The sequence below is a fragment of the Dendropsophus ebraccatus genome, chromosome 6, assembly GCF_027789765.1.
Source record: "Dendropsophus ebraccatus isolate aDenEbr1 chromosome 6, aDenEbr1.pat, whole genome shotgun sequence".
In the NCBI taxonomy this organism is placed as follows: domain Eukaryota; kingdom Metazoa; phylum Chordata; class Amphibia; order Anura; family Hylidae; genus Dendropsophus; species Dendropsophus ebraccatus.
In genome coordinates this window covers 113,485,633-113,512,945 of record NC_091459.1, presented here as the reverse complement: position 1 = coordinate 113,512,945, position 27,313 = coordinate 113,485,633, and the positions used below count along the sequence as shown (strand labels likewise).

The 27,313-nt window shown below is 44.5% G+C and overlaps 1 protein-coding gene and 1 long non-coding RNA gene across 5 annotated transcripts in view; one reads left to right on the top strand and one right to left on the bottom strand.

Moving 5' to 3' along the window:
* Window positions 1–2,342, bottom strand: part of LOC138795935 (uncharacterized) — a 39,026-nt gene extending 36,684 nt beyond the window's left edge. The window contains exon 1 of the long non-coding RNA XR_011363688.1: window positions 2,243–2,342. This is a non-coding gene — a long non-coding RNA (uncharacterized lncRNA). The remainder of the gene's footprint in view (window positions 1–2,242) is intronic.
* NCK1 (NCK adaptor protein 1) overlaps window positions 1–27,313 on the top strand; it is a 90,665-nt gene that overhangs the window by 6,990 nt on the left and 56,362 nt on the right. Inside the window, exons 1-2 of one of the 4 annotated variants that reach the window (XM_069975685.1) lie at window positions 2,604–2,663; window positions 26,192–26,262. The gene's annotated coding sequence lies outside the window, so the exon portion shown is untranslated. Of the gene's footprint in view, window positions 1–2,603; window positions 2,664–2,826; window positions 2,934–26,191; window positions 26,263–27,313 lie in introns of those variants that run through there. The other 3 variants (XM_069975684.1, XM_069975687.1, XM_069975688.1) reach the window with 3 other exon arrangements.

Genomic DNA, 27,313 nt, shown 5'->3' with positions numbered 1-27,313 from the left:
CAATAGTCCAGGCGATTTTAAGAAACTTTGTAATTGGGTTTATTAGCCGAAAAATGCTTTTTTTTATCATGAAAAAGCAGTTTGAAGCTCTCCCCCCTGTCTTCATGATTTTCTATGTAAAAGGGGAGGGGTTGAGGGAGATGACAACAAAATGGGATAACAAAGAGTTAATTTACAGCTACATCACCGGGCTATCTCCTCTGAAGTCAGCACTGACCTCTCTGACCTCTGAATACCGGCTTTCGGTCAGGTCCCGCTGTGTAATCCTTTGTTCTCTGCTGGCGACTAATCTCCCTCCTCCCCCCTCCCCTCTCCATAGGTTACACAGGGCACGTCTGATGTAAAAGAGTCGAGATTTCCTGATAACGAGCAGTGGATGAGAGAGGAGGGGGGGGGGGGGGGGAACCTGGGGAAAGTCTTTTTGATTGCAGAAAATTGCATATTTGCCTAATAAACCCAATTACAAAGTTTCTTAAAATCACCTGGACTATTGATTTCTGCAAATAAAATAGAATAAAATACGACAGTGACTCTTTAAGAGACATATCTTCATCTTCAGCACCCCATGTGTATTAGGGACATATTGGCAGGTTAGAGTTGTCTAACCTGCAGCTAGGTTCCCTTTAAGGGTATGTTCACACTTACCGCATCCGCAGCGTATTTTCTGCTGCGGATCCGCTGTAATTTACAGATCGGGACCCCCGCAGTGTGACTGCGGGGGTCCCGATCGTTAAAACGGACCGCTGGAGGTCTCTCATCTGCCTCCGTGCGGTCCAATTGGCGATCTGCTCACTTAGCCTGCACAGGCAGGCTCAATGAGCAGAGCACCGATAACACTGATCAATGCCTATGGCATAGCAGTGATCAGTGTGTAAAATGAAACTAATGAATGTACAAGCCCCCAAAGGGACTTAAAATGTATAAAAAAAAAAAAAGTTAAAATCACTAATACACTACCCCAAAACCCCTCCCCCAATAAAAGTTGAAATCACCCCCATTTCCCATTATATAAATAAAACATAGAAAAATAAATAAACATATAATATACCGTAGCGTGCGTAATTGTCCGATCTATTAAAATATAACAAGTGTCATTGCGAACGGTGAACGGCGTAGACGAAAAGAGGGAAAAAAGTGCGCGGATTACCGATTTTATGTTACATGTTACATTACAAAAAATTTACAAAAATTTTTTATAAAAAGTGATCAAAACGTCCGATCTTCACAAATATGGTATTAATAAAAACTAGAGATCATGGCGAAAAAATAAGACCCCATACAGCCCCGTAGGTGAAAAAATAAAACTGTTATAAGCGTCACAATAGGCCCATTTTATTTATAATTAATTGCCAAAAAAAAGAATTTCATTAAAAAATAATATATAACATTAGAGAATCTGTGTAACCTGCATATGGTTGTGTTCGGGCTTACCTATAGAATAATAGTATCATGTCGCTGTTACCATATACTGCATTACATAGACACAGGAACCCCCCAAACGTTACCATATTGCATTCTTTTTTACGATTTCACCTATTTATATCTCCATAAATAATATATTTGGAATTCCGTCATACATGTTATGGTAAAATGAATGACGCCATTACACAGTACAACTATTCCTGAAAAAAACAAGCACTTACATGGCTTGTAGATAGAAAACTGAGAGTGCTAGAGCTCTTAGAAGGGGAGGAGGGAAAAACGAAAACACTAAGATCAAAATTTGCGTGTCTACTGGGTCATTTTGGGCCTGGTCCTCAAAGGGTTAAGCTCCATTTACTTCAATGGAACAGAGTTTCAAAACCCCGCCCAAGCTGGAGACAACAGTAGGGGGGAAAGTGGCCATGTTTTTGTAGCGCTGGATAACCCCTTTAAGTATCTGATAGGGGTCTCACTACTGTTTGCACAGAGCATTGGGCAGCCGTGTGCATTGTGATTCCATGAGTACACTATGGGACTGATGGTTGCTGCTGAATACATGGCTTGGCTTTGCTTACAGATCCCATAGAGTCTCAATGGATGGGCAGTGACCATGTCTGACCACTACTCCATACATACAGGGGCACAGAGGACCCCCCCCCCCCATTATCAGGATCCTTGTGACCCCTTGTGCATGGATTGGTTGTCTTCCCTACACAGGGGATGTGCAGCTCTGTATGAGAGGGCTTAGAGTACAGTCCCACGTGGCATTATGTTCCAGGATTCCTCACAATCTGCACACAATCACTTTTTTCTTTTTTACCCCCATAGTCTGGTGTAAGCATGGGATGCCATGATGACGTCACTGCTTGCAGCTGACAGCATTTCATAGCGAGGCTTTGGACAAACGACCTGCTGATGTGACATCCGATGACATCACGTCAGGTCACGTGCACTAGTCTAGACAGCCTTTAAAACGCAATAAAAAAAAATTCAATACGCTCACTCATGACGTCACAGTTCTCTACTACTGTAATGCCAGCGCGCTGCAGATTCCGCGCATGCGCTCGCCGCTAGCTGACGTCATCCAATCATTCATCCTTCTTGTAGGAGGAAACGGCTCCAAGGGGCGTGGCCGTATTCTGCTAGAGTACTACGTCACTAGCCAGAGATGATTGACAGCCACGACTAGCTGACTATGTGTGTCGCCTGGCCCCGCCCACTAAACCTTTTTCCTTCCGCAGGTGACTGTTACACATCTCGCTTTTATAAGTCATAGAGGACACCGGGGGCGAAGGAGTTAATACGGGGAGGTGGTTTGGGAAGTCCGTGGGCGTGGCCAGGAGGGGGCGGGCTTGGAGACGTTGTCTGGGCGTGATTTTGTAGGCGGAGTCGGGCTGGTTTCGCTGTCTGTAGTCGGTGGAGGTCGGTGTTGCGGGCGGTGGACGGTGCGGCCGGGTGGCGGGGCGCTCCGGGAGCCTGGGGGGACGTGTGTGCGGTGCCGCAGCGGTCAGGTGAGTGTGCACGGCGGCCTATGTGTGCCGCAGGGAGCTCATTGTGTGCGGTGTGTGGTCTGCAGTGCGAGGCCTGGGGAGCCTCTGTATACCTGTATGGGCTTGTAGCGTTACTGAGCTCTGTGTGTATCTGTGCATTGTATATACCAGGGGGGGGCCCCATAGACCTGCATGGAGCTAGAACATGTGGCTGCCCCCCATTCATTCTCCATATGGATGTGCTGTGTATTGGGGGGATAGGGGAGACCCCCACATCTCAGCCATCATGGCTATGGGGACCCCCTACGTATCAGCCAGCATGGCTATGGGGACCCCCACATATCAGCCAGCATGGCTATGGGGACCCCCACATATCAGCCAGCATGGCTATGGGGACCCCCACATATCAGCCAGCATGGCTATGGGGACCCCCACATATCAGCCAGCATGGCTATGGGGACCCCCACATATCAGCCAGCATGGCTATGGGGACCCCCACATATCAGCCAGCATGGCTATGGGGACCCCCACATCTCAGCCAGCATGGCTATGGGGACCCCCTATGTATCAGCCAGCATGGCTATGGGGACCCCCACATATCAGCCAGCATGGCTATGGGGACCCCCACATATCAGCCAGCATGGCTATGGGGACCCCCACATATCAGCCAGCATGGCTATGGGGACCCCCTGTGCCCTGGTGATATGGGTGCTCTTACAGATGCTTTTTTTGTAGCTTTCTAGCTGAAGTTTATGCTAGGCTTAGCTGGCTAGCTGTCAGGACATGCTGGGAGGTGTAGTACTGCCACGGTTAGGCATACATTGCCCTACAACATGTAGATGTATGTTGTGCCATTCTCCTCGCCTGCAGTTTGGTTCCATTATAGGTCCCCCCCCCCCCCCCCCCCCCCCCCCCCCCCGATCTGTCACCCGTCAGACCCCATTGTGTCCATTTTACCATCAGGTGTGTTCAGATCTGCAATGGAGAATCCAGCAGAGGTGTGAACAGCGCCCTATAGTTGTATGATCCAGTCTGTGTACACAAATCTATGGTGCCAGGCAAACCCTGACCCCATTGACTGATAATGGAGTCTATTGTGTTATTGCTTATGTTCTTTTTCCTCTAAAAGTGATCAGATCTGCAGTGCTGACTCCAACACGAGTGTGAACAGAGCCCTGTGCTTGGATGATCCAGTCTGTGTCTATGGGGTAAAGAGAACCACCTTGATCTGGATTTCTGCTGCTGTCTGAATCGGAGCACTGTTATGGTGCGTTTACACAGACAGATTTATCTGACAGACTTGTGAAGCCAAAGCCAGGAATTGATTTGAAAAGAGGAGAAATCTGTCTTTCCTTTATAACCTGTTCTGTTTATAGTCTGTCCCTGGTTTGGCTTCGAAAATCTGTCAGATAAATCTGTCTGTGTAAACGCACCATTAGTTTAGGACGGACTTTCCTATCATGGATACATCTTGTGGTTTTCCCCATCTGATGATCTTTATATTAGTAGATTATTGTGATTATCCTAGATTTAAAAAAAAAAAAAAATTGCCGCTTTAGTCTAAAAACAGCACCACCCTTGTCCTCAGGTTGTGTGTAGTATTACAGCTCTTTTCCTTTCAATGGAACCGTGGTTCTTTCTCCTTTCTGTTTTGGACTCATTGTAAGACATGTTTTTAAGCATGCCTCGAGACCCCTGCTTTTTGGTTGTTGTCAGTGGCCTATTCTAGTGATATGTCCCCAATCTCTATCTTTTAATACGCCATTGAAATCTAAAGAAACCTGTGAGATGAGGGGGTCTAGGAGCTGGTAATGATTTGACCCCCCTATGACTGCACAAATAACCTGGTAGTAGCCATCGGAAAGCATTGTGCCCCTTCGTAGTCTGTCACCTCTGCCTGGCTTATTCTGATCAGCCCCATTGGTTATAGTAATGATCAAACCAAGCCGCCTTCTAAGAAAGCAGAATAGAGAAGACAGGAGCCGCCTCTGTTCCTCAAATATAATATTGAGTTTAAATTGTCACTCTGACATCTTCTAGACCAGGGATCTTCCGCTCTCCATCCGTTGCAACACTACAATTCCCATCATGCCTGGGCAGTCAGAGCTTTAGCTTTGGCTATCCAGCCATGATGGGATTTGTAGTGTTTCAACAGCTGGAGGGTCCTGAAGGTTCCCCATCCCTGGTTTAGTGGCTCAATACAGGTCTCATAGTCTCATACAGGTGCATAGAATCACTTTTTGCCACTTGTGTGTAATGGGCATTTACACTAGCAAGCAGCCGGACAGAAGGAGCAGGGATATCCCACCTCACAAAGTTATCCCATATCAATGTGGATAGACCCCAACCGATCATGGAAGCCACATAGAGAATGAATGAAGTGTTAGTTTTTCTCTGTTCTTGTGAGTGAGAAGTCAGACCCTCTCAATCAGCTTGTTGCCCCTATCCTGTTAGTTGAGAAACCCCTTTATCTGTGAAAGGAGAAGTGTGGCCTCCACATAAAGGGCACTAATGTCCCTATTACACCAGTCGTTTGGAGGAGCAAACGAGCGCTATTAGCTCTCGTTTGCTCCTCGTTTCCCGCCCGCTGCCGGCGCTATTCAACGCGGCGTCAGCGAGCGGGTGAGTGCGGGAGGGGCGGCGGGGAGCGGGGATCGCTGATCGTCCGGGCAGCCCATAGGATATAGCAGCATCTGCTGCCGATGCTCCTATTCAACGGAGCGACGGCAGCAGATCGCTGCTATATCAGTCGCTTGTTTTTCAACATGTTGAAAAACAAGCGACTGCAACGATCAGCCGACATGAACGATGTCGGCTGATCGTTGCACTCTATTCCACGGGACGAATATCGTTCGTAGCGGCCGATATCGGCCGAATACGAACGATATTGCTCCTCCAAACGACCCTTGGAATAGGGCCTTAACTCGCCTCTCTCCATGCCTCTTCAGCGCCAGATCACCACTCTGGGATCTCCGACGATGCCATAGTAATGACCCGGCTGATGGACTGCCAGCCCAGCCAGTCAGTGGCTGGGGTGGGACGGCGCTCCAGTCACTCACTGGCTGAGAGAAACCTATGTGATGTCATCACGACTCTGGGACAAGATGCCTTCCGGCAGGAGTCCTGGGTCCGGTGAGGTGTCGCATGGCGGCACGGGGAGAGGTAAGCAATGCTTTGTTGTGACACTCTCCTCTACAGCCTGTCCCTGTCTTAAGTTAGCTGAGGCGTTACAGGGGGTGCGGACTCAGAGTCCGCGCGATTTTTCATTTTTTCAGCGCAAAGATATGCCGAAAACCTACTCCACCTTTCAGGTGGCATAGGTTTTCGGCTGTGCGCCCCGACGCGCACGGGATTTATGTAGAGGCGGAGATGCGGGGACATTTATAAGTCCAGCGTAAAAAACGCCGGACTTAATAAATGTCCCCCTTAGAGTGTAAGCTGGAGTGGCCCTTTAAAACTCAGACAGTAGAAGGGATTACATAAATGTAGTGCGGATGCTTTCCTATATTCAGATTACTGTTTCTGCTGATAGGATTTACATTTTACATAATTTCAGTAGAAAAGTGTAGGGTCTGGTTGTACCATTTGTGTTCTGGCCTTATGACGTTGTATGTGATGGTTTTGTTCTAACATAGATGTAGCGGAGCTGAGAGCCCTGAAATCTGCCATCTGCTATCATAATGCACAGGCGTTGACTCACTAAAGGGTTAAAGGACAAGTTCAACTCTGCTACATTTGTGCTGGGTGGCTGGTTAGTTTTGCACAGTCACGTTTACATTACCAGGACAGGATGTCCTCTTTTATGAGAAGAAAATCCAGCATGGTTTCCATATTATCTGTAATGTCCATTATTGATTATTAGTGGTAAACATGATGCAACCCGGGGCGCTAGTCTTCTCTCCTCTTCCTCTTTTCTATACATTTTCAGTAAAGTAGATGTGATGTAGTGTAGAAGAGAGTGCAGCGTAGCCTCCCTAGAGGCAGGAAACCGCTCACAGCTTCACATAGCTTGAATAGTTTTTTTTTTTTTTTTTTTTTTGACAACTTGGTTATTGACTGAAGACTAAAGGCCTGTGCTACCTATATAGATTATCATTACAGTGTGAGGGGATAATCATTCATCTCCTGGTGTCAATGTATCACCCATGCGTCCCAATCTGTCAGTGACCATCATTAGAATTACTAATACCATTCAGATGGGTCCTAGTACATAGGATGTGATGTCACTCTCCATCTCCCCACCACTTTATGACCTCATGCCCTGGGGGTAGGTGACATAACACATGACCCACATGTTCATGGCTGAATTCCATGCTCAGAATCCACCATCCGGCCCATGTGCGCTAGGAGCTGTCACAGTATAGTTGCTTTCCCTTCTTTTGGTTTCTAGTGCACAAGACTGAATACAGTGTTGGCCATGCACAGAGGAAGTCTATCTCCAATAGAGCTGCTGTCAAGATGCATGCTGGGATTAGTAGTTTTGAATTTAGAACTTGCTAAAATTACAGATCCTACCCATTGACTGCTGGGGGTCTGACCCGAGCAAGAGATTGGAGCAGTGGCTGGTGCAGCAGTGCACAAGGGTGAGCTCTAATGGTCCGCATTGTGTTTATAGGGATGGACCCACTGACGAGAGGGATAACACCCAGTCTAGGGCCTGTTCACATTATGGATTAGCATATTCATCTAAGAAACTCCTGGTGTTTATAGTGAATGTATTCTTCTTCTCCCAGTCTCTATCGCCAACATAAGCGGCTGAATATGTGTGAGCAGAACCTCCCTTTACATTTCCAGGATGAACGATGGAATGGAAGAGCTCTGATGAAGGATTCTCTAGGACTTATTTTTATAGGTTTCCAGCATGTGACACCACTCCACCAGTAAGGATGACGTTCCTATCCATTGATGTGACAGGGTAACTAGTGCAGAATATCTCCAACTCTGGAATCTGCCTGTGGATCTCGGTGGTTCCTCAAGCATTAGTAATTGCAGAGAATGCAGTATGAGAATGTGGCCCCTGGGGCGATAAGCCGCGGCCCCTGCTCTTGGTGCCCCAGTAACCAGCTGATTTTGCTGGGAAAAGCTGTATCCTGTCGGCCATTTCACCTGCCACATTGGCACTTTCATCCACATTATAAATGAGGGTCTTCATGTGTTATTGGATGTAGAGGACACCGACCAGCGGGATGCTCCCAGTACCTAGAAGGAAGTGATCATGGTTGGCTGCTGACACTGACATTCACGCTATGCAAGGAATTGCAACATGGCCTGGAATGAAGAAATTGCATTGTTCCTACCGGTAATGTAATCTCTGTACACGGCAGTCAGATCGCCATACAAGTATAGGGGTGGCTGACCACTCTATATCATTTGTGTTATGGCATAATTTCATTGCAGTCCTGTGAAGACGCTGTAGTATCGACTGTACTGCAATGAAATGTCATTGTGTGTGAACATAGCCTAAGGTGGGCACACGCTTTTAATAGTGGTCAGCCATTTTTCCTGACCTGCCAATATTAGAGATGAGCGAACCGGGTTCGGGTTTGAGCCGATCCGAACCCGAACGTTCGGTATTTGATTAGCCGTGGCTGCTGAACTTGGATAAAGCTCTAAGGTTGTCTGGAAAACATGGATACAGCCAATGACTATATCCATGTTTTCCACATAGCCTTAGGGCTTTATCCAACTTCAGCAGCCACCGCTAATCAAATGCCAAAAGTTCGGGTTCGGATCGACTCGAGGTTCGCTCATCTCTAGTCAATATGTATTCTATCCGGCATGTCTCCTCTAGGGGTAGAGCTAAGCCGCAGCAAGATAGCTCTGATGAAGATTTATTTTTTACAGAACAATATGGTTGGGTAGTTAAATCCAACACATTTGACCCCCTCCCCCCCCCCCCCCCCCCCCCCCCCCTTCACCATTGGCTGCCATACACTTTGGACAAAGTCTGGCAATTTAGCAGGCGTATATAAGACATTTAGATCTCCCAACGAGTTGTTGTAGACCTCTGCTGAAGCTTGTCCTCTGTGCCTTACCAGTCAGTTTTCTAAGCATTGAGGACTCTTCATCTTGACCACTGACCACTCAACATGTATATGTCTATAGTGGAGTCTCCTATGTATAGTATTAATTGTCCGAACATTATTGAACATGGCTTTCCATTGATCGTGCAGTCTCTTAGATCTTTTAGATGGGTTTTTGGTTGGAAATGAAGCAGAGGCGATAACGTAATGGTTTAGTGGATTGTTTCCATGCCGCGTCCCTCATGGCCGGTTTATGGCCCCTGTGTTTACTGCTGGAGGACTGTGAGAACTTTCCTCCCCGTAGCTCTGGGATTACACAGCTGTAAAGTGCTCCCAGTCCTCGCTCTGGGCAAACACAGCGAACCATGTGAACGTCTGAGGAATGTGATCGCACTGAGCCGACAGTGAGCGTATCCTGGGCACGTACCGCCATTACTGAGCGTCTTGGGAACCGTGTTATTATATAAGTATTATGTACTTGTGGTGGAGTTATCTTGGTAACTATACCATACAAGATGATGTAGACTCCACCTTTATATTAAACATTGTTAGGAAATCGGCCATGCCTTCATACATTATATTGTGAATAATCCTTTAGTAACCCATGAGGCAACCGGGATCTATAGATCACTCACTAAAGCCAGGCGGGCAGTGTCAGCTGAGTAGGAGATGCCTGTAAAGGTTGCTGGCTGACACTATCGCAGTGCTATATAATGCTGATGCTTGGGGTAGTCCTCACAACATGGCACATGGATGTTCACACAGTGCACATATGCTTCAGATTCCCATGTTGAATTAGCTTTCTGGGCTTGCTGGGAGTTTTGCAACAGCTGGAAATCATCACCTCTGTGTCCTGGTAATGTTAATCTGAAGACATAGGTCCACGTTGGGTGATGCAGTTACCAAGGCAACCATGTGACGCTCAGCAAGGTTTGCATGCAAGTCCTACTAATAAGAATAAGACCTGTGCATACAACTCACTAGGCCTCACCTGGTTGCCATGGCAGCTGTGCCGCCCAGGGTGGATTCTCCATGCCTGTATTGGCTATTGGGATAAGATTAACAAATTATTATCTATCACTTATCCACAGGCGAGATGACGCCTACCTAATGAGGCGGGGCTGGGGAACCTGCGGCCCTCCAGCTGTAGCAAAACTACAATTCCCATCATGCCTGCACAGCTAAAGCTTAGCTTTGGCTGTCCAAACATGATGACGGTTGTAGTTTTACAACAGCTGAAAGGCCGCAGGTTCCCCAAACTGTCTGTGGTAGCGCTCCTGATTGGGGTGCACTCTATTTTCCATCGAGCTGGGCATGCGGGCTGTCACAAAAATCACGTAAGGGACCCCGTTGCCCTGATTAAAGGGGGTCTCCACATCTAATCTTACCCCATATCATCGTACGGCAGGAGACGAGTGTACTATGCAGCCAGTATGGGGGCAGGCCTCTTCTGCTCCCCTCCAGATGACTTTTGTCAGATTTTTTATTTTTTTTTGTCTCCTGGGAACTGTGGGATCTGATCACTTTTCCAGTGGGGGGTTGGATAGCTGAAGCCAATGGAAAAATCTTAAAGGTGCAGGACATCATCGCCTGTCAAAATAAATAGGCTCTCAGCAGATAACATCTGCTTTTCATTCCCTCCTCCTCCAGTTGTCTTCTGACTGTGCAGTATACATGGTAAATAAGACTGCACGCTCCACCTCTGCCATACGGCCTTTCTGAGCATTATTTTTAGGTATTACAGCATTGGAAATTCTAGCTCGAGTTTACATGTGAGGATCTTGTGTGTCCTGTCGTGGTTTGACTGAGCATCTATGTGGTTTAAGGGTACGTTCACACTTACCGGATCCGCAGCTGATTTCATTTAAATAACTGAACACACCATCAAATCTGCTGTGGATCCTGTAGGTGTGAACAGACCCTTAAGCAATGTTACTCCACTTCTGTCTCCTACGCTGTCTAGCTATGATGGGATTTGTTGTTCTGCAACAGTTGGAGAACACTTGTAAACTATATAACAGATAAGTGAACCTTAACCGGCTCCGGAACATTCTATATTTGGTTACTGGTGGTTGAAGATGTTGGATGCAACCCTAAGGCTGCTTGGAAAATATAGATACAGCCATAGGCCATAGGCTGCATCCAACTTCTTCAGCCACCAATGAATAGTGTTCCGGTTTGCTCAAGCTTCGCTTATCTCTAGATATAACGTAACAAAGATGCATTGAATACAAGTATCCAGTGACCAACATCCTTTAATATCGAATTTGCTAAGTGTGCACATGTTCTGATAAAGAGGGAAGTAAGCCATCCCCAGGCTCCTGTGGTGGGGATGTATGGGGACATCTGAATGCTTCCTCCGTATTTTAGTAGAAAACAGCCGAGTTGCGACGTGTAGCCCCGGTCTTACATACACTTTAATGTCTTTCCTGACAGTTTTGAAAGGTGTCAAGAAAAGGGAAATGATGAATGAGTCATCACGTAGGTGCCAGATTTATTAGCAGCGTGCACCCATATTTTTTGTGTGTAAGGTACGCCAGCAAGATGTGACTTGACAGGAATGTGTCATCGGCAAATGACCTATTGTTTATTTCAGTTAAACATTTTTTTTTAAACAATTTTGGGTGTTTTTCCTCTTTCATTTTGTTAATAAATTATGAAACAATCTTGTAATTTTAACTTTAGCCTACTAATAAGCAGATATTTCCTGTTCTGTACACCCCACCTTCCAGCAGAAGTGGCAGTAGTATCAGATAACACATCATTCACACTAGCTAAAAACCTAAAATTCAGCCTCCCTCTCCCCCATAGATTGAACTCTTCACAGGTCATAGAGCATGACCTAGAATATGCTCTTTTGAATCCTAACAGTCAACTGCAAACCATTGTTTCTATTTCCATTGGCGTCCATTGGTAAAGCATATCTCTAAATGCTGTTAAACGCAGCTCAGGTATACTGCCCCTAATAGACTGAATATGACACAAAAAATTATAATAAGAAAAAAGAATCTGTAAAAAAAAAAAAAATCTAGGCGATACATTCCCTCTAAAGGCCCAATTACACAGAAAAAATGATTGTGCAAAAAATTGTTCAAACTTAAATGATCTTCCCTGTGTATGCAGGCAATGATCAAACAACTAATGAAAATTTGTTAGTATCCCGTTGATCGCGTATTTTGAGCTGACCATTAGAGATCAGTGAATCGCTCATCTAAATGAAGTTAAGCGCTTCATTTGATACTTTGCTCATCAAGCCATTAGCCTTTCAGCGCTGCTCCAGTCTCCGCCCTTCCACCCTGGGTGGGAGAAAAAACTGGATCCAGTCCTGGGAAACTAGAATAAGTTTTCCAGGATTGGATCCAGCTTTTTCCAGCTTCCTGGGAGGAGCAGCAGGAAGCAGAGCAGGGTTGAAAGGCCGGCAGCTTAATAAGCGGAGCTTTGTTTTGTTTAGATGAGCGATTCTCTCATCTCTACTGACCATAAAATTATCGGTAATCGTTCACTAATTGTTCAGTGTAAGTACACATTGTTCATTTGTTTGTGTAGTATGGAGTGTACAAATGATTGGAATTATCATCACTATCTACTATGGTTCCGTGTATTATGGTGAGCGATTTTAGATCGTTCAAAAAGGCGCTAGTTTGCGATCTTTTTATCGTTAATCAGAGAAACTAAAAAAATTACTTCGTCAAATAGGATCCTAAGGAAAAGAGAAGTATATGTCTAGTGAGCTGCGCCATATGGCACAATGTGAGTCACTGTGATATATTTGGCATGGTGTCTGCCACAGTCTAGTTTTATCCTGTCTAACGTCAGGACAGTAATAATAAATCTGCCCCATTGGTGGCATGTATAAATGTCAAGCCAGCTGGATTTTGCAGCTTTGCCAACCATCTAATGTGTATGGGGGCCCATGGACTCTCCCCGAATATAAAAATATAGAAAAATCCCTATATCTGGGGAACGGGGAAGTGGGCATAGCAGCAGAACAAAATTAGTGTTGAAATTACAAGTGATGTGAAAAAGAAAAAATACCAGTTGTATGTCCAGCTTATGACAAAGAGTGTTTAACTACTATTTTAGTTTTGCTTAAAACCCGTCCCTGGACACGAATACCAGAAACACCGGAAAAATCATCTATGACGGCATGTGAGGTTTCTTGCTGCCATTGTGTCTGGTAAAACCTATACATGCTCATGGGCTCTTTGGAAACTTTGTATTACAACTAGAGATGAGTGAACCTCAAGCATGCTCGAGTCCATCTGAACCCGATTGTTCGGCATTTGATTAGCTGGGGCTGCTGAAGGTGGATAAAGCTCTAAGGTTGTCTGGAAAACATGGATATAGTCATTGGCTGTATCCATGTTTTCCACATAGCCTTAGGGCTTTATCCAACTTCAGCCGCCCACGCTACTCAAATGCCGAACGTTCGGGTTCGGATCGACTCGAGCATGCTCCAGGTTCGCTCATCTCTAATTACAACCACTTTTGAAAAGAAAGCGTTCACCTTGGATGTTCAACATTTGGGCAATGTTCTGTTTTACAGTACAAATAATTTCCAACTATTCTCCATTAAGTACTCTAGTCTAGGCAATCCCCTGCTTTTTATCTATTGCATTCTACATATACAGACAAAGAAATGCTGCTTTCCTGGGATATTCAGCTTAAAGGGACTCTCTGCTGATGGCAGATGTCATGCATGTAATCTAGAGGATAAAGGACATGCACAACCCTAATTGTGAAGTGGGTGCACCATGGCAGCATACACAATGTATGTAACCTAAGCAAGCAAGAGAGAAAAGACTTTACACTAAATAGGCAAATTGGCACACCAATAATGTATAGAAAATACAAGTGGTACCTTGGATTACGAGCATAATTCCTTCTAGCACTGTGCTTGTAATCCAAATCTACTCCTTAAACCAAAGCAAATTTTCCCGTAAGAAATCACTGAAAAGCAGACAATTGGTTCCACACCCCAAAATAATGATTTATTTTTTTATTCTGAGTAAAATGAAGAACAGATGAAACAAACATTTAGAAACAGCAGAATATGTGATATTATAAGTTGGGAAGGGTGGGTGTTCAGCATGGACCAATCAAGAATTGAGAATCACAGAGCTGTGCAGGAGGACAGTGTCAGAAACTTTTCTATACAGCAGTGTGAATGGCTGAGTGTATGTGCAGGCACATAGTAGCAGCAGTGTGTATAGCTGAGTGTAAGTGGAGAGGATGGGAAACACAAGGGCTGACAGAGATTGCAAGGAGCATGAAGTAGGAAGGAAGTGGATCTGCTATGATTTGGAAGGTGAGGGAGACTTCCTGAGTCAGAGTACAGGGCTGTAGACCCCGCTATGCAGGCCATGCCCCTCCCCCACTTCCCCTCCCACCCAGTACAGGGAGCTCTTAAACCAAAGCAATGCTCTTAAACCAAGTCACAATTTTGAAAAACTGTGAGCTCTTCTTACAAAACGCTCTTAAACAAAGTTACCACTGTACTTAATTCAAGCAGGTTCAAAGAATACTAGCAATAAATGGGTCCCATCTAAAAACACTCAAAAAAATCACACTCAGGTAAGATGATGTCCAGGATGGCAACCCCATGCTTTTATAGCAAGCTATCCCAGATAGGTACAATGGCCATGGTACAAAGCTATATATGAGTTATCAAAGTGATCACAGTGCATGTATAAATAGACACCAAGTTAGATGGAAGTGAAAAAGTATTAGTTGTGCAAAACTGTGCACCAAAAGACATAACCAAATATGTAATGAACATTGACCAAGGCTGACATATATCAACGTAATGTGGGTATAACAGGGATAGGACTGGGTGCCATCCCATTCATTACTGCCTAAACTGTTCATTCTTCTCCTGTAGTGATGGCTTACGTGATGCCTAACATATTGGTAAATCTTTTCATTTACTAGAAATGGATTTCTTACACCAGAAGAAAATAGCCACTAGGTGTCTCCAATTTTTGCAATTTGCATCCCAATGCCTGTTGTCAGGGGATGTCTGTCTGTAGTAACAGAGAGACCCAGGACAAAACACTGGAATTGACGGCAGGGTTTAACATCTTATTTGTTTACAGAATGCAGACTACCCCATACGTGTTCTCATTGGTCTTGTGGGGCGACATCACATATTTCAGTTGCACACAGCCCTGAAGGGTTTTTATCAGGTCACACCCGCTTGTAGTGAAAGCGATTATAATTGGAAATTGCTGATGCTCCAGCTGCCTAATAAACCCGTTTTCCATGTCGAATAACCTCCCTACAGTACAGATTGTTTATATTAGATGCTGGAATGTCGCCATCCCGTAATAAGGTTTGTGCTGAAGCCTTTGGCCTTTAAAAATGCCTTCAGTCGTGTCATTTGTCTGTATAAGGATGTCTTATGTGAAAAGAGGCAGCTGTTAGAGGCAAGCCGAAGCTCCAGCTATATAGACTGGCCAGGTACGATGAATGTTTCCAGTGGGTATCCTTGCCATGCTTTTCCTTCTAAGTCATGAGAATATCTAGTGGTGGACTTGTGTAGAGGTCTTTAGGATGTTCTACCAGTTATCTTGTAACGGGGGGGGGGGGAAGGTTACACTTTTTAATATTTTTGTATTTTATAAGCCTATTTTTTAGTACTTTTATGTGTATATAGTATTGTTAAATAGTATTTGTCTGCAAGTGGACATAAAGGTCTTCGGGTTTTAGGACAAAATATCTCTGTAGTGGTGCGAAGGGGCTGGTCCTTTTACATGGCCCCATATGGAGTGTGTGAATGCAAATACTTGCTGATTAGGTAGATTGGCGCTCGTTTGAAGTGCCTTTACATGGCATGATAAATTGCTCTGGCCGGGGCAGTCGTTCGTGCGTCCATTAACATGCATTGCTATCGGCTGCGTGTTTTCTGTTTACACAGATCTGCATCAAACAACGGTAAATTTTACCTCCGCACAAAAGATCAAATCGGCTGACGAGCAAGCGTTTGCTCGCTTGTCGACTGATCTGACACTTTTACAAGGGCCATTTATTGGGCGTTTCTAGGAAAGCTCGGTACCGATAATTGGCTCATGTAAAAGGGCCTCTGTGCTCTCTAAGGTGCTCTCTGATAGATGATGTCACTAGGTAGAAGAGTTGGACCTAACAGATTTTCACCATAAGGGCTCGTTCCCACTGAGCAAAAGCAGCTGAATTTCTGCGCTGAATCAGCGCTGAAATTTCAGCCGTTAAAATAGGTGCAGAGCTAATTTCCATTGTGTTGAATGGAAATTCTGCTCTGCAGTTCACACAGTGGAATTTCCGCACTGAACTAATCCGCTTTCCGCCGGAAGAATGAACATGTTCATTCTTCCGCTAGCGGAAGCCTATACAAATCAATGGGGCTCTGATTTTCTGTTTCAGCGCGGATTCAGCGCGGAATACAAGCGTAATACAAGCGGAAATTACTCGCAGAATCAGCGCGGAAATGGGGAAAAGGGGGGGGGAAGAGGATTCTAGTATATGTTCTGGTATAGTCTAGTTTACTCACCAAATACTCGCTGAATTTCAGCGCTGAATGCATGCGGATTCAGCGCGGATTCCTCGAGTATTCCGCGCTGAATTTGTCAAGAGCTGATTACGAGCTGAACACTTTCCTAGCAGAATACGCAGGGATTCTGCTTGCATTCTGCTTATATTCTGCTCGGAATTCAGCGTCAGTTGATTTTAGGCGGAAATATTTCCTTGCGTAATCCGCACCTTTTGCTCTGTGTGAACGTAGCCTAAATCTGCTTCTGAGCAGTCTGGCTGTGGAATACCCCTCCCATAGAGGTAACATAAAAGTTTTGACACGCTGAACATTCGTGTGTATCTGGAAGTCAGGTGAGAGGACTCTGAGGATGACCCTTCTCTCCTGACCTACACATGAACATTCTTAAAAGTGTGTGACCAGCTTTAAGCCCTTGTTACACGGAGCGACTCCTCATTCCCCACTCTCTGCCTCAGGCGTCACACGCGGCGCTAGCAAGCGGGTGAGTGCAGGGAAGTTGGCTGCCCGGGCAATCGCTAGATCGTCCTGGCAGCCCAAAGAGGATGGTGGCGGTTTGCTGCCGGTGGTCCTAGTCAACAGAGTGACGGCAGCAGATCGTTGCTATCACAGCCGTTTGTCTGTCAACATGTTGAAAGACAAACTACTGCAACGATCAGCTGACATTGTTCATGTCGGCTGACTGTTGCCTTCTATTACACTGGGCGATTATCGGCCGTAATGGGCAATATCGGCTGAATAATTATCGGCCGATAATTGTTCCGTGTAATAGGGCCTTTATTCAGTGGTTTTGCCGATCTGCTGACTACTGAAGACTTAAACCACTTCTCCCTGTCTTCTCAGGGTCCCCAGCTGTATTTTTGTTCTCTGCCGGGACGTATATCTTAAGAACTGATGATGAGAACTCATCTGATAACACTATGTGCATAAGACAAACAATCGGCCTCTCTGGTTGCGGTATATGTTTGTGATGTGTTTCCGGCCCCTAATGAACTCCAGACTGGGTGAAGTCAGATGTCTTGCCTTGTGGATCGCCACATATCCATGAGGGGGAAAGATATTAGTTTGTTCGCTGTGATTTTTATTTTTTTTAATTTTTTTTTGAGCCACAAACACCGGACTCCATGTGAATGCTACGCCTACTAAATTTCCTGTCATTTCTTGAGTAATAATTGATTTGGTCCTTGTCCTGCTAATACAGCATGTGTGCTAGTATGACCAATGGATATTCTGGAGACAGATCTCAACTTTGAATAAGAAGGATTTCCTCACTTATACCACTTTGTAGGTCTGTAGCATCTCCGTTCATGCCAGTAGGGGGCAATCTGCTGGTACATACAGTATGTTATCTCTTGCTATGCTATACCCTCATTAGAGATGAGCGCAACTCAAGCATGCTGATTGTTTGGCATTAGAATACCGGTGGCTGAAGTTAGATGCAGCCCTAGTGAGTCCGTGAAAACATGGATATAGCTATAGGCTGTATTCATATGTTCCCGGACTCCCTAGAGCTGCATCCAACTTTTTCAGTCATCAGCATTCGAATACTAAACGATTGGACTCTAGCATGCTCTGTAAGGCCATGTTCACACTCTGTTTTTAAATTCTGTTTTTTTGTCCCCCAACTGTTTTTTTTTTAAAAAAGATAAAACGGATCAGAATGTATCTTTTATTAACATACACAAAAATGTAGACCGAATCTGTGTACTTGAAAAAAAAAAAGTTTTGATTTTTTTCCTTTTTTAAAAACGGATCAAAACTGACGCACACAAATTCGTTGTTCCATTCTTTTTTTTTTTTTTGTAAAAACAGATTGCAAAAAGTTAGTGCGACCCCCCCCCAGCCTTACCCTCACACAATTCTAGCAAATTACAGATGAGCGAGCACCAAAATGCTTGAGTACTTGACTCAAGTAACGAGCCCCATTGTAAACAATAGGTGACTCTAGTATTTAACCAGGTGCCCCCCGCTCGGCAAATTGGAGGTTACATGGTTAATTTGAAATTGACATTCTGGCTCACAGGAGGTTATGTTAACTTGCTTATAGTGTACTTTTTGTGATCAGCCATTCTGGATCAGTGGTGAGAATTTCTGCTAATCTGGAAATGCATTATCGTCTGATTGTGTCTCCGTATCCATGGAGACCTAAACTACCAGATTAGAAGGGGATATTGACGCTGATCTGGCCGATCGTGACAGGTACACTTTAAGGCTGGTGAAATGCACAGCCTATTGGGGAGCAGCTCGCAGTACCCACTCGGGTATCAAGGACTTTCAAGTAGTCTGATATTTGAGCGAGCACTATACTCTGATATACCAATATAAAAATGTACGCGCTGTTAAAGTTATTACAGATGGGCTTCCTCTTTGCTGTGTTCGGTCACTTCAGCGGTGTCCCGCCAGCCTCAGTCTTGCCTTAGATCACTCACCATGAATGTCTGTGAAGTGAAGGACTTTCATTTCTTCAGAGATCACACGCTCCATCTCCACTGACACATGCAATGTCTTATGACTTGTGACATACGTCGGGGTCGCCTGTCGGGATGTAGCAATACACGTTCTTCCCACATTGCTGTAATTTATCTATCATGTGATATCTGACGTACACCGGAGACGTTGATTGAAAGCTTTATACTTGTCTGAGAAATATATGGCTGCCAGCGCATATACTGGTTGTTGCTCAGCTGGTCAAGGTGCTTTCTGTAAATGGGAGATGTGTGCGTGTAATTTTGCATATTTAAAGGGGTACTCCACGAATGCAGTTTTTAAATTTTAGATATATAATATATATTATATATTATATATTTTGATTGTTTGGGTTGCTGAGAACATACTAAGCAACCCATGCTCACCTACCATGCTCCCGTGGGGCCCTACTGTTGCACTTTGGGTCCTCCACTGCATACTCTGGCTGCTACTTCCTAGACAAAACCATCTTGACAGTGACAGCCTGCTCACCCAGTCACTGTTCATTGGCCCTGTATATCTGCTGTATGTGCTGTAATGTGAATGGGGTGTAAGAGAAAGTCGCTCTGTGTGCAGGTGTCCCATACTCAAACACTATATGAGAGGATGGAGCCCATGTGATACATCCCATATTCCTGTATTACGTAGTTAGGAAGCAGAGCTGAATCACAGTAATCACCAAATCTAATAAAACTGCCCTCAATTTGTCTGTCTTGAAAAATTTATTCTGCTGTAAGCTTCGTGACTTCCTGGAGAAGTCTGGTATAAGACCACAACAACAAAAAATTAAAGAAAAGGCAAAACCACCTTTCACAACTAAACAAATGAGCAGCTGATTCAGTAGATTGGGAGTTGGTTTATCTTGATTCAGTAGATTGGGAGTTTCTTTACTGTAGACTCCCTCATCTCTTTTTGGCCTCTTCGTGGCCTATGATGTGGCAGAATCTCCATGGTAGGATAATAGATATCCTCAGTGTAGCCCATTGAGCTGCTTATAGATTTCTCCTGTCTCATGTCAGATGCAGTTCAGGAAGTAATACGTCGTACACCGAGCATTCATCCTGTTCTCGGTGTATTGATTAAAGAAAAAAAGTGTTAAAATGTGTAAATTACTTCAATGATTCTGTGTTCAGACCTGTCAAATGCAACCTCAGCACACAGGAAATGGAGGCCGTCACGTCTGTGACTACAGGCGCTTGGTGAGGTTGATGACCCCTGTTTATTGGCTTGGTTTACGTGAGGACCTGTGTCCATCTTGACAGACAGATACAGCATTTGTGATCAGTACTTGGCCAACAGAGCTAATATGGGTTAAAATCTAAAGGGAGACCTGGGCTAAGCAATTTATAAAAGGGTCTTTTATTAGGCCCAAAGCCTGAGTCTGACCTGTAGTGCAGCATTGGGATAGGGAACTTAAGGCCCTATTCCATGGAACGATTATCGTTCATAAACTCACTCCAACGACTGCTCGTTAACGATCACTAAACGTTTTTTTTTGCAAACGATAACACACAACGTAAACAATATATGTAGTGAAACAATTATTTTGCGGTCGTTACATGGTCATTTAAAACGTTCACCGGGGTGATCATGACCATACGACACAACCTTTAAACCTTTTTACGAACGACTGAAAGATTTTCAATTCTACGAACCGATTAGCAAATTATCTTTCAAAGACCAACAATTTTTTTTAGTCATGCTGAAAAACAATCTTGAACGACAATATAACTATTTCGCCTTTGTCGTTCGCTCGTTTACACCAATTCCACGAAGCGGTTATCGTTAACAAGCGGTCGTTGGAGCGAGTTTATAAGCGATACTCGTTCCGTGGAATAGGGCCTTTACTTGTAAAACTAATGGTTTAACGTTGGACATTAAACAGATCCCATAGGCGTTATAGTGACTCTGTACCCACAATCTGACCCCCAAACCACTTGTAGCTTCAGATAGCTGCTTTTAATCCAAGATCTGTCCTGGGGTCCGTTCGGCAGGTGATGCTTACGGTTACTGTCCTAAAAGTAACTTTTAATCCGGCAGCGCTGTGTCTAACGGACGGGGCTTACATTTGTATATGCATTAGGCTGGCACCACCTCTCCGTCCTTCCTCCCCACCCTCCTCATCATTAGGAATGATCCAGGAACATTTACTGCTGTTTGAGCTTTGCACAGGTGTATTAACAATCCAGCCAATGTTTATTATGCACACAGGTGGGGAATAGGAAGCAATTTGCCTGGAGTATTCCTAATGATGAGGAGGGCGGGGAGGAGGGACAGAGAGGTGGGGCCAGCCTAATGCATATACTAATGTAAGCCCTGGCCATTAGACACAGCGCTGCAGGATTAAAAGTTGTTTTCAGGACAATAACCGCATCACCTGCCGAACGGACCCCAGGACAGATCTTGGATTAAAAGCAGCTATCTGAAGGTACAAGTGGTTTGGGGGGGGGTCAGATTGTGGGTACAGAGTCCCATTAAAAGGGTCTGTTGGCTTATGTGATGGAGCTTATCTTATCTTGTTTGGATCCTGCAAAAGAGGTACTTAAGGGCGTCTCCAACACAGATGTAGACATAGCCTTATATATGGGGGCTGATGTGTGTAGTTGAAGCTACTTGATCAGGAAATTTTGCATTGGGGCCACTTACTTCAAGCATTTGTATCTTATGATAATTTGCATATTTAACCTATTGTTTGTTCCAGTTTTTATATTTTATACTTACTAATTCCCCATATACCAATAAGGTGGGAACAGACATGATCATTTCAACCTCCTTGTGTTTCCAGGAAGTACTACCTTAAAGGGGTACAGTGGAGTTTTTTCTTGTGGATATTATTATTCAAGGGGTGTATCAATTGCACATGCAAGCATGTAGGACTATGCATCAATCAGATTTCATGGGGGAGAAGAACTCTACAGGGATGTAGAATACTGTACTTGAAAACAGCACATTGGACTCCTTTGCATATGTGTACATAGTATGTAAGTATACCATACACACATTTTTTTTTTTTTTTTTTTTTTTTTTTTTTTTTTTTTTGCTTTAAACACTTCTGCAGCCTTCATAAACCAAATCAGAAGTGGTTTTAGCAGGAAGAAGTATAAAGCTGGGTTCACGTTTAGTATTTTGGTCAGTATTACCAAAACCAAGAGTGGAATCGAGAGAGGAAAACCGTAATAGAAAGATCTGCTTCTTTTCTAAGGACCCTATTGCACCAACAGATATCTGTTGGTGTAATAGGGTCCTAAGTTTCAGACCCAGTCCTGGTTTTGGTATAAATACTGACTACAGTACTGTTTGTGAACACAGCCTTAAAGGTGTTTTCCAGGCCTATTCACTTGATGGTCTGTCCTTCACTTGAACAGGAGCTGAGCTGCAATAAAGTGGCATCACTACAACAATGATTTGAGTCAACTGTTTCCAGCTCAACCTAGTGTGGGTGGCGAACAGGTTAATCGTTGGGGTTCCAGGGGCCTGCACCCTTATGGTTAGTGATTACTGAGGAAAGGCCATCAATTGTCTTAGCCTGGAAGCCCCCTTTAAAAACACTGCCGCCAGATGTTAAATGAAAGTCAATCGGAAAAAATTAAATTGCACTAGAAGCATTTTTTATATAGTATAGTTATATAAATATGGTGGGAGATTTATCAAACATGATGTACAGTGAAACGGGCTCAGTTGCCCCTAGCAACCAATCAGATTCCACCTTTCATTTTCCAAAGAGTCTGTGAGGAATGAAAGATGGAATCTGATTGGTTGCTAGGGGCAACTGAGCCAGTTTCACTTTACACCATGTTTGATAAATCTCCCCCTTAGTGTATATTATATAATTATGTATACTGTTGCTATATACACCAGCCAGACCTCTGCTTTTAAAGTAGAGTGGTGGTTGGTAACCTGGACAAGGAGATGTGGTTTGTTTGTTTTTCTTCCCCAAACTTTGTGCAGAGGAGCAGTTGCCCATAATAACCAGTTTTCAGCTTTTTTTAAAATTTTTTTAAAAGTCAAAGCATACTGACTGTTTGCTATGGGCAACTGCTGCGCTGGTCCTCTGCACAAGGTGTCTTTTTTGGTGAGTACACCCCAATGCTTGCCTCATAGTAATGTCACAGAGGATCCATTCTTCCTTACATATGGAGAAAACGTTGGAATGACTTGCGGGAGAAAGTCTGAATTATTTAGAGGAATAGATTAGTCATGTTCACCTTCTTCCTTTCTCCTGAGATCCAGGCCTGAGTCGGGAGGGAGGCAGGCTGTGGCTGCACTTGTCTATTACTGACCATAATGTCCCTCTAATTTAATTTTTTATAAGATTTATAAAACCCAATCTCCTTGTCCTGTAGTATCCGGTCAGCAGATGAGAGGACTGAATTACCCAGAAATGCTTCCAATCCCTGAGGTCATGTGACTGTTCATCTCTCGGGCACAGAACTGACAATTCACAGATTATGACAATTTGCCAAAATAAACTATAAGCATTGTAAATCCTCCCGGTGTAAGGAGGCCCTGTCTCCTCCAGCTTTCCTTATGAAATAAAGCCGGCTATGGATGAGGCCTTACAAGTGTGCAATTGTTTCATTATACATAAATATGGATGCCCTTTTATATGCTCAGACAGCTGGGCTCTGTTCACATTGTTGTTTTGGCTGATGCATTCACTGGAAAAATATCCCAACATATTTCCTGAATTCACAGCTGCATATCTGCAATTCTGTACCATACAGGTCCATAAATAATAATTAAAATAACCTGTCATAATTTTCATGCTGCCTGAACCTCAAGTCATCAGGTTCCCTTCATCTTCTCCCTGCCTCTCGTTCTGTTTGGGTATAGCTATAAATCAAAGCAGTGGGGAGAAGCCACCAAGATACCGAACTGATGACTTGAGGTTCAGGCAGCATAAAAACAATGACTGTGTTCTGTGAAATGCTGCTGTGGCACCGGAGAAATGCCTGGGAGGCGGTCTTCCTAACTCCTCCCTAGACCACCTCTCTATAACTTCCCTGTTGAGAGAGAGGTTTTTTGTTCAGCAATATTTTGACCCTTTTTTCTTACGTCACTGTTTGTACAGCAGTGAAATGATGTCAGTCAAGTGACACCGCCCACTGGACTCCTAAGCCCAGAATGACTAGAGATTTAGAGCAATAAGTTATACCGAATCCTTCCCTATATCACTGTATAATAAAGGGGTTGTCCAGCGAAAATCTTTTTCTTTCAAATCAGCTGAGGTCTGAAAGTTATCTAGATTTGTAATTTACTTATATTAAAAAAATCTCAAGTCTTCCCATACTTACTAGCTCCTATATGTCCTGCAGGAAATGTATTATTTTCCGTCTGACACAGTGCTCTCTGCTGCTATCTCTGGCTGAGACAGGAACTCTGTCTCAGTTTTCTATGTATCCCCATAGAAAACCTCTCCTGCTCTGGACAGTTCCTGTTACGGTCAGAGGTGTCAGCAAAAAGCACTGTCCCAGACTGGAAAGAATACACCACTTCCTGCAGGACATACATCAGCTGATAAGTACTGGAAGACTTGAGATTTTTTTTTTTAATAGAAGTAAATTACCAATCTATATAACTTTCTGACACCAGTTGATTTGAATTTTTCAGCCCTGCCCTCTATGGGAAGTGTTGGTATGGTAGTGGCGAGGGATTGGGAATGTGTACTGTTTGTTTTTTTGTTTTTTTCCCTCTACAGTTGTGTTTGTTTGTTTTTTTTTTTTTGGGGGGGGGGGTTGTCTGCAGAAGAAAAAAATCTTTGCTATTTCGAGTGGATGTGTATTTTCCTTTTTGGTTTATTTTTTTGCTGTGGAATTACCCATTACTTACCCACCAGCTGTGTATGAACTTGGAGGCATATAGTACCTTAGCGCACCATACCCCTTTAAGCACAGCTTTCTACACTACGGAGCCATAGATCTGCCATGTGCACGTGGTCTCCCAGCATTTGTGTCGTCCGATAAATGGCCTCGCAGTGGGAGTGTACAGATCCGCTTGGAACTTGGAAAAGTTCAGACGGTTGGAATTTCCTATTTACACGATTTATATTCTTGGAGTTACATAGAGAATATAAACAATGATTTTAGGAGCAGAAAATGTGTTTTCATTTAATTACAGGAGATGAGAGATGACTCGGCCTCCAAGTCTTTCTTTTCATTATCCTATGAAGCGTCCTCCGGAAGCCGCCTGTTCTCAATTATGACTATTGGATTTTCAGTTATACTAGAAGCTCTGCTTTCTACTATTCTGTGCCGCTTTATTAAGTGCTAAATGCTCAGATGGTTGTAAAGGTTCATGGGAAAGTGGGTGAGAGGTTGTGTGTTTACATTTTCTGATATTGTTGCCTTATTTCATATGACAGTCATTAAAAACACTTCAACACAGACTTTAGACCCCTGGTGGAGTGTATCTCGGGAGGGAGAGCCCCCTGGTGGAGTGGATCTCGGGAGGGAGAGCCCCCTGGTGGAGTGGATCTCGGGAGGGAGAGCCCCCTGGTGGAGTGGATCTCGGGAGGGAGAGCCCCCTGGTGGAGTGGATCTCGGGAGGGAGAGCCCCCGGTGGAGTGGATCTCGGGAGGGAGAGCCCCTGGTGGAGTGGATCTCGGGAGGGAGAGCCCCCTGGTGGAGTGGATCTCGGGAGGGAGAGCCCCCTGGTGGAGTGGATCTTGGGAGGGAGAGCCCCTGGTGGAGTGGATCTCGGGAGGGAGAGCCCCCTGGTGGAGTGGATCTCGGGAGGGAGAGCCCCCTGGTGGAGTGGATCTCGGGAGGGAGAGCCCCCTGGTGGAGTGGATCTCGGGAGGGGGAGCCCCCTGGTGGAGTGGATCTCGGGAGGGGGAGCCCCCTGGTGGAGTGGTTCTCGGGAGGGGGAGCCCCCTGGTGGAGTGGATCTCGGGAGGGGGAGCCCCCTGGTGGAGTGGATCTCAACCCGATTCTTGGTTGATTGCCTCTTTTGTACTGCGGGGAAAATATATCTCTATCGGCGGCACATCTCCCTGTGTAAACAGATGTGTGGCCGATAGAAATACATTTAAATGGCCGAATGAACAATGTAGTGATCGTTCATGTGCCTGGGCCGCTCTACTTATAATGCCTTCTAAAGCCATTGCAAACAAGCCCCGATCCCGCTGGTTGGCACTCATTTGCAGCCGCTGGCGGCTGAAGGTGATACCTGTGAATGTGTGAACTGTGGGTATAGGATCTCTTTCCCGATCTGTTTATAGGCTAATAGTACTTGATCGCTATTTGACCGTGTGCTTAATCTCTTGACAGATGGATTTGCAGCGCGCCTAGATAAAGGTGGAGCGTCTCTTCACACAGTTCACCTCCCCTTACCGTTTAAGGTAATTCAATTATTGGGGGATTATTTCAAGTTGTTGGGTAAATCGGTCTCCTAAGTAGTGATGTCACGATACCAGAATTTTGAGTTCGATACCGATACTAACTTTTTTATTTCGATACTCAATACCAGTTCGATACTTAGTAAAGTATAAAAAAACAAAACAAAATACAGTGGTAGAAATATAATACCCCTGCACTATTACAGTGATACCAATTTTTGGACTATTTTTATTTTATTGTGTTAAAAATAAAGTTAGTGATATCTGTCTAAGACAGCTCTGCTGCATCAGCTATCACTAAGACAGCTCTGCTACATCAGCTATCACTAAGACAGCTCTGCTACATCAGCTATCACTAAGACAGCTCTGCTACATCAGCTATCACTAAGACAGCTCTGCTACATCAGCTATCACTAAGACAGCTCTGCTACATCAGCTATCACTAAGACAGCTCTGCTACATCAGCTATCACTAAGACAGCTCTGCTACATCAGCTATCACTAAGACAGCTCTGCTGTATCAGCTATCACTAAGACAGCTCTGCTGCATCAGCTATCACTAAGACAGCTCTGCTGCATCAGCTATCACTAAGACAGCTCTGCTGCATCAGCTATCACTAAGACAGCTCTGCTACATCAGCTATCACTAAGACAGCTCTGCTACATCAGCTATCACTAAGACAGCTCTGCTGCATCAGCTATCACTAAGACAGCTCTGCTGCATCAGCTATCGCTAAGACAGCTCTGCTGCATCAGCTATCACTAAGACAGCTCTGCTGCATCAGCTATTACTAAGACAGCTCTGCTACATCCGATATCACTAAGACAGCTCTGCTACATCCGATATCACTAAGACAGCTCTGCTACATCAGCTATCACTAAGACAGCTCTGCTACATCAGCTATCACTAAGACAGCTCTGCTACATCAGCTATCACTAAGACAGCTCTGCTACATCAGCTATCACTAAGACAGCTCTGCTACATCAGCTATCACTAAGACAGCTCTGCTACATCAGCTATCACTAAGACAGCTCTGCTACATCAGCTATCACTA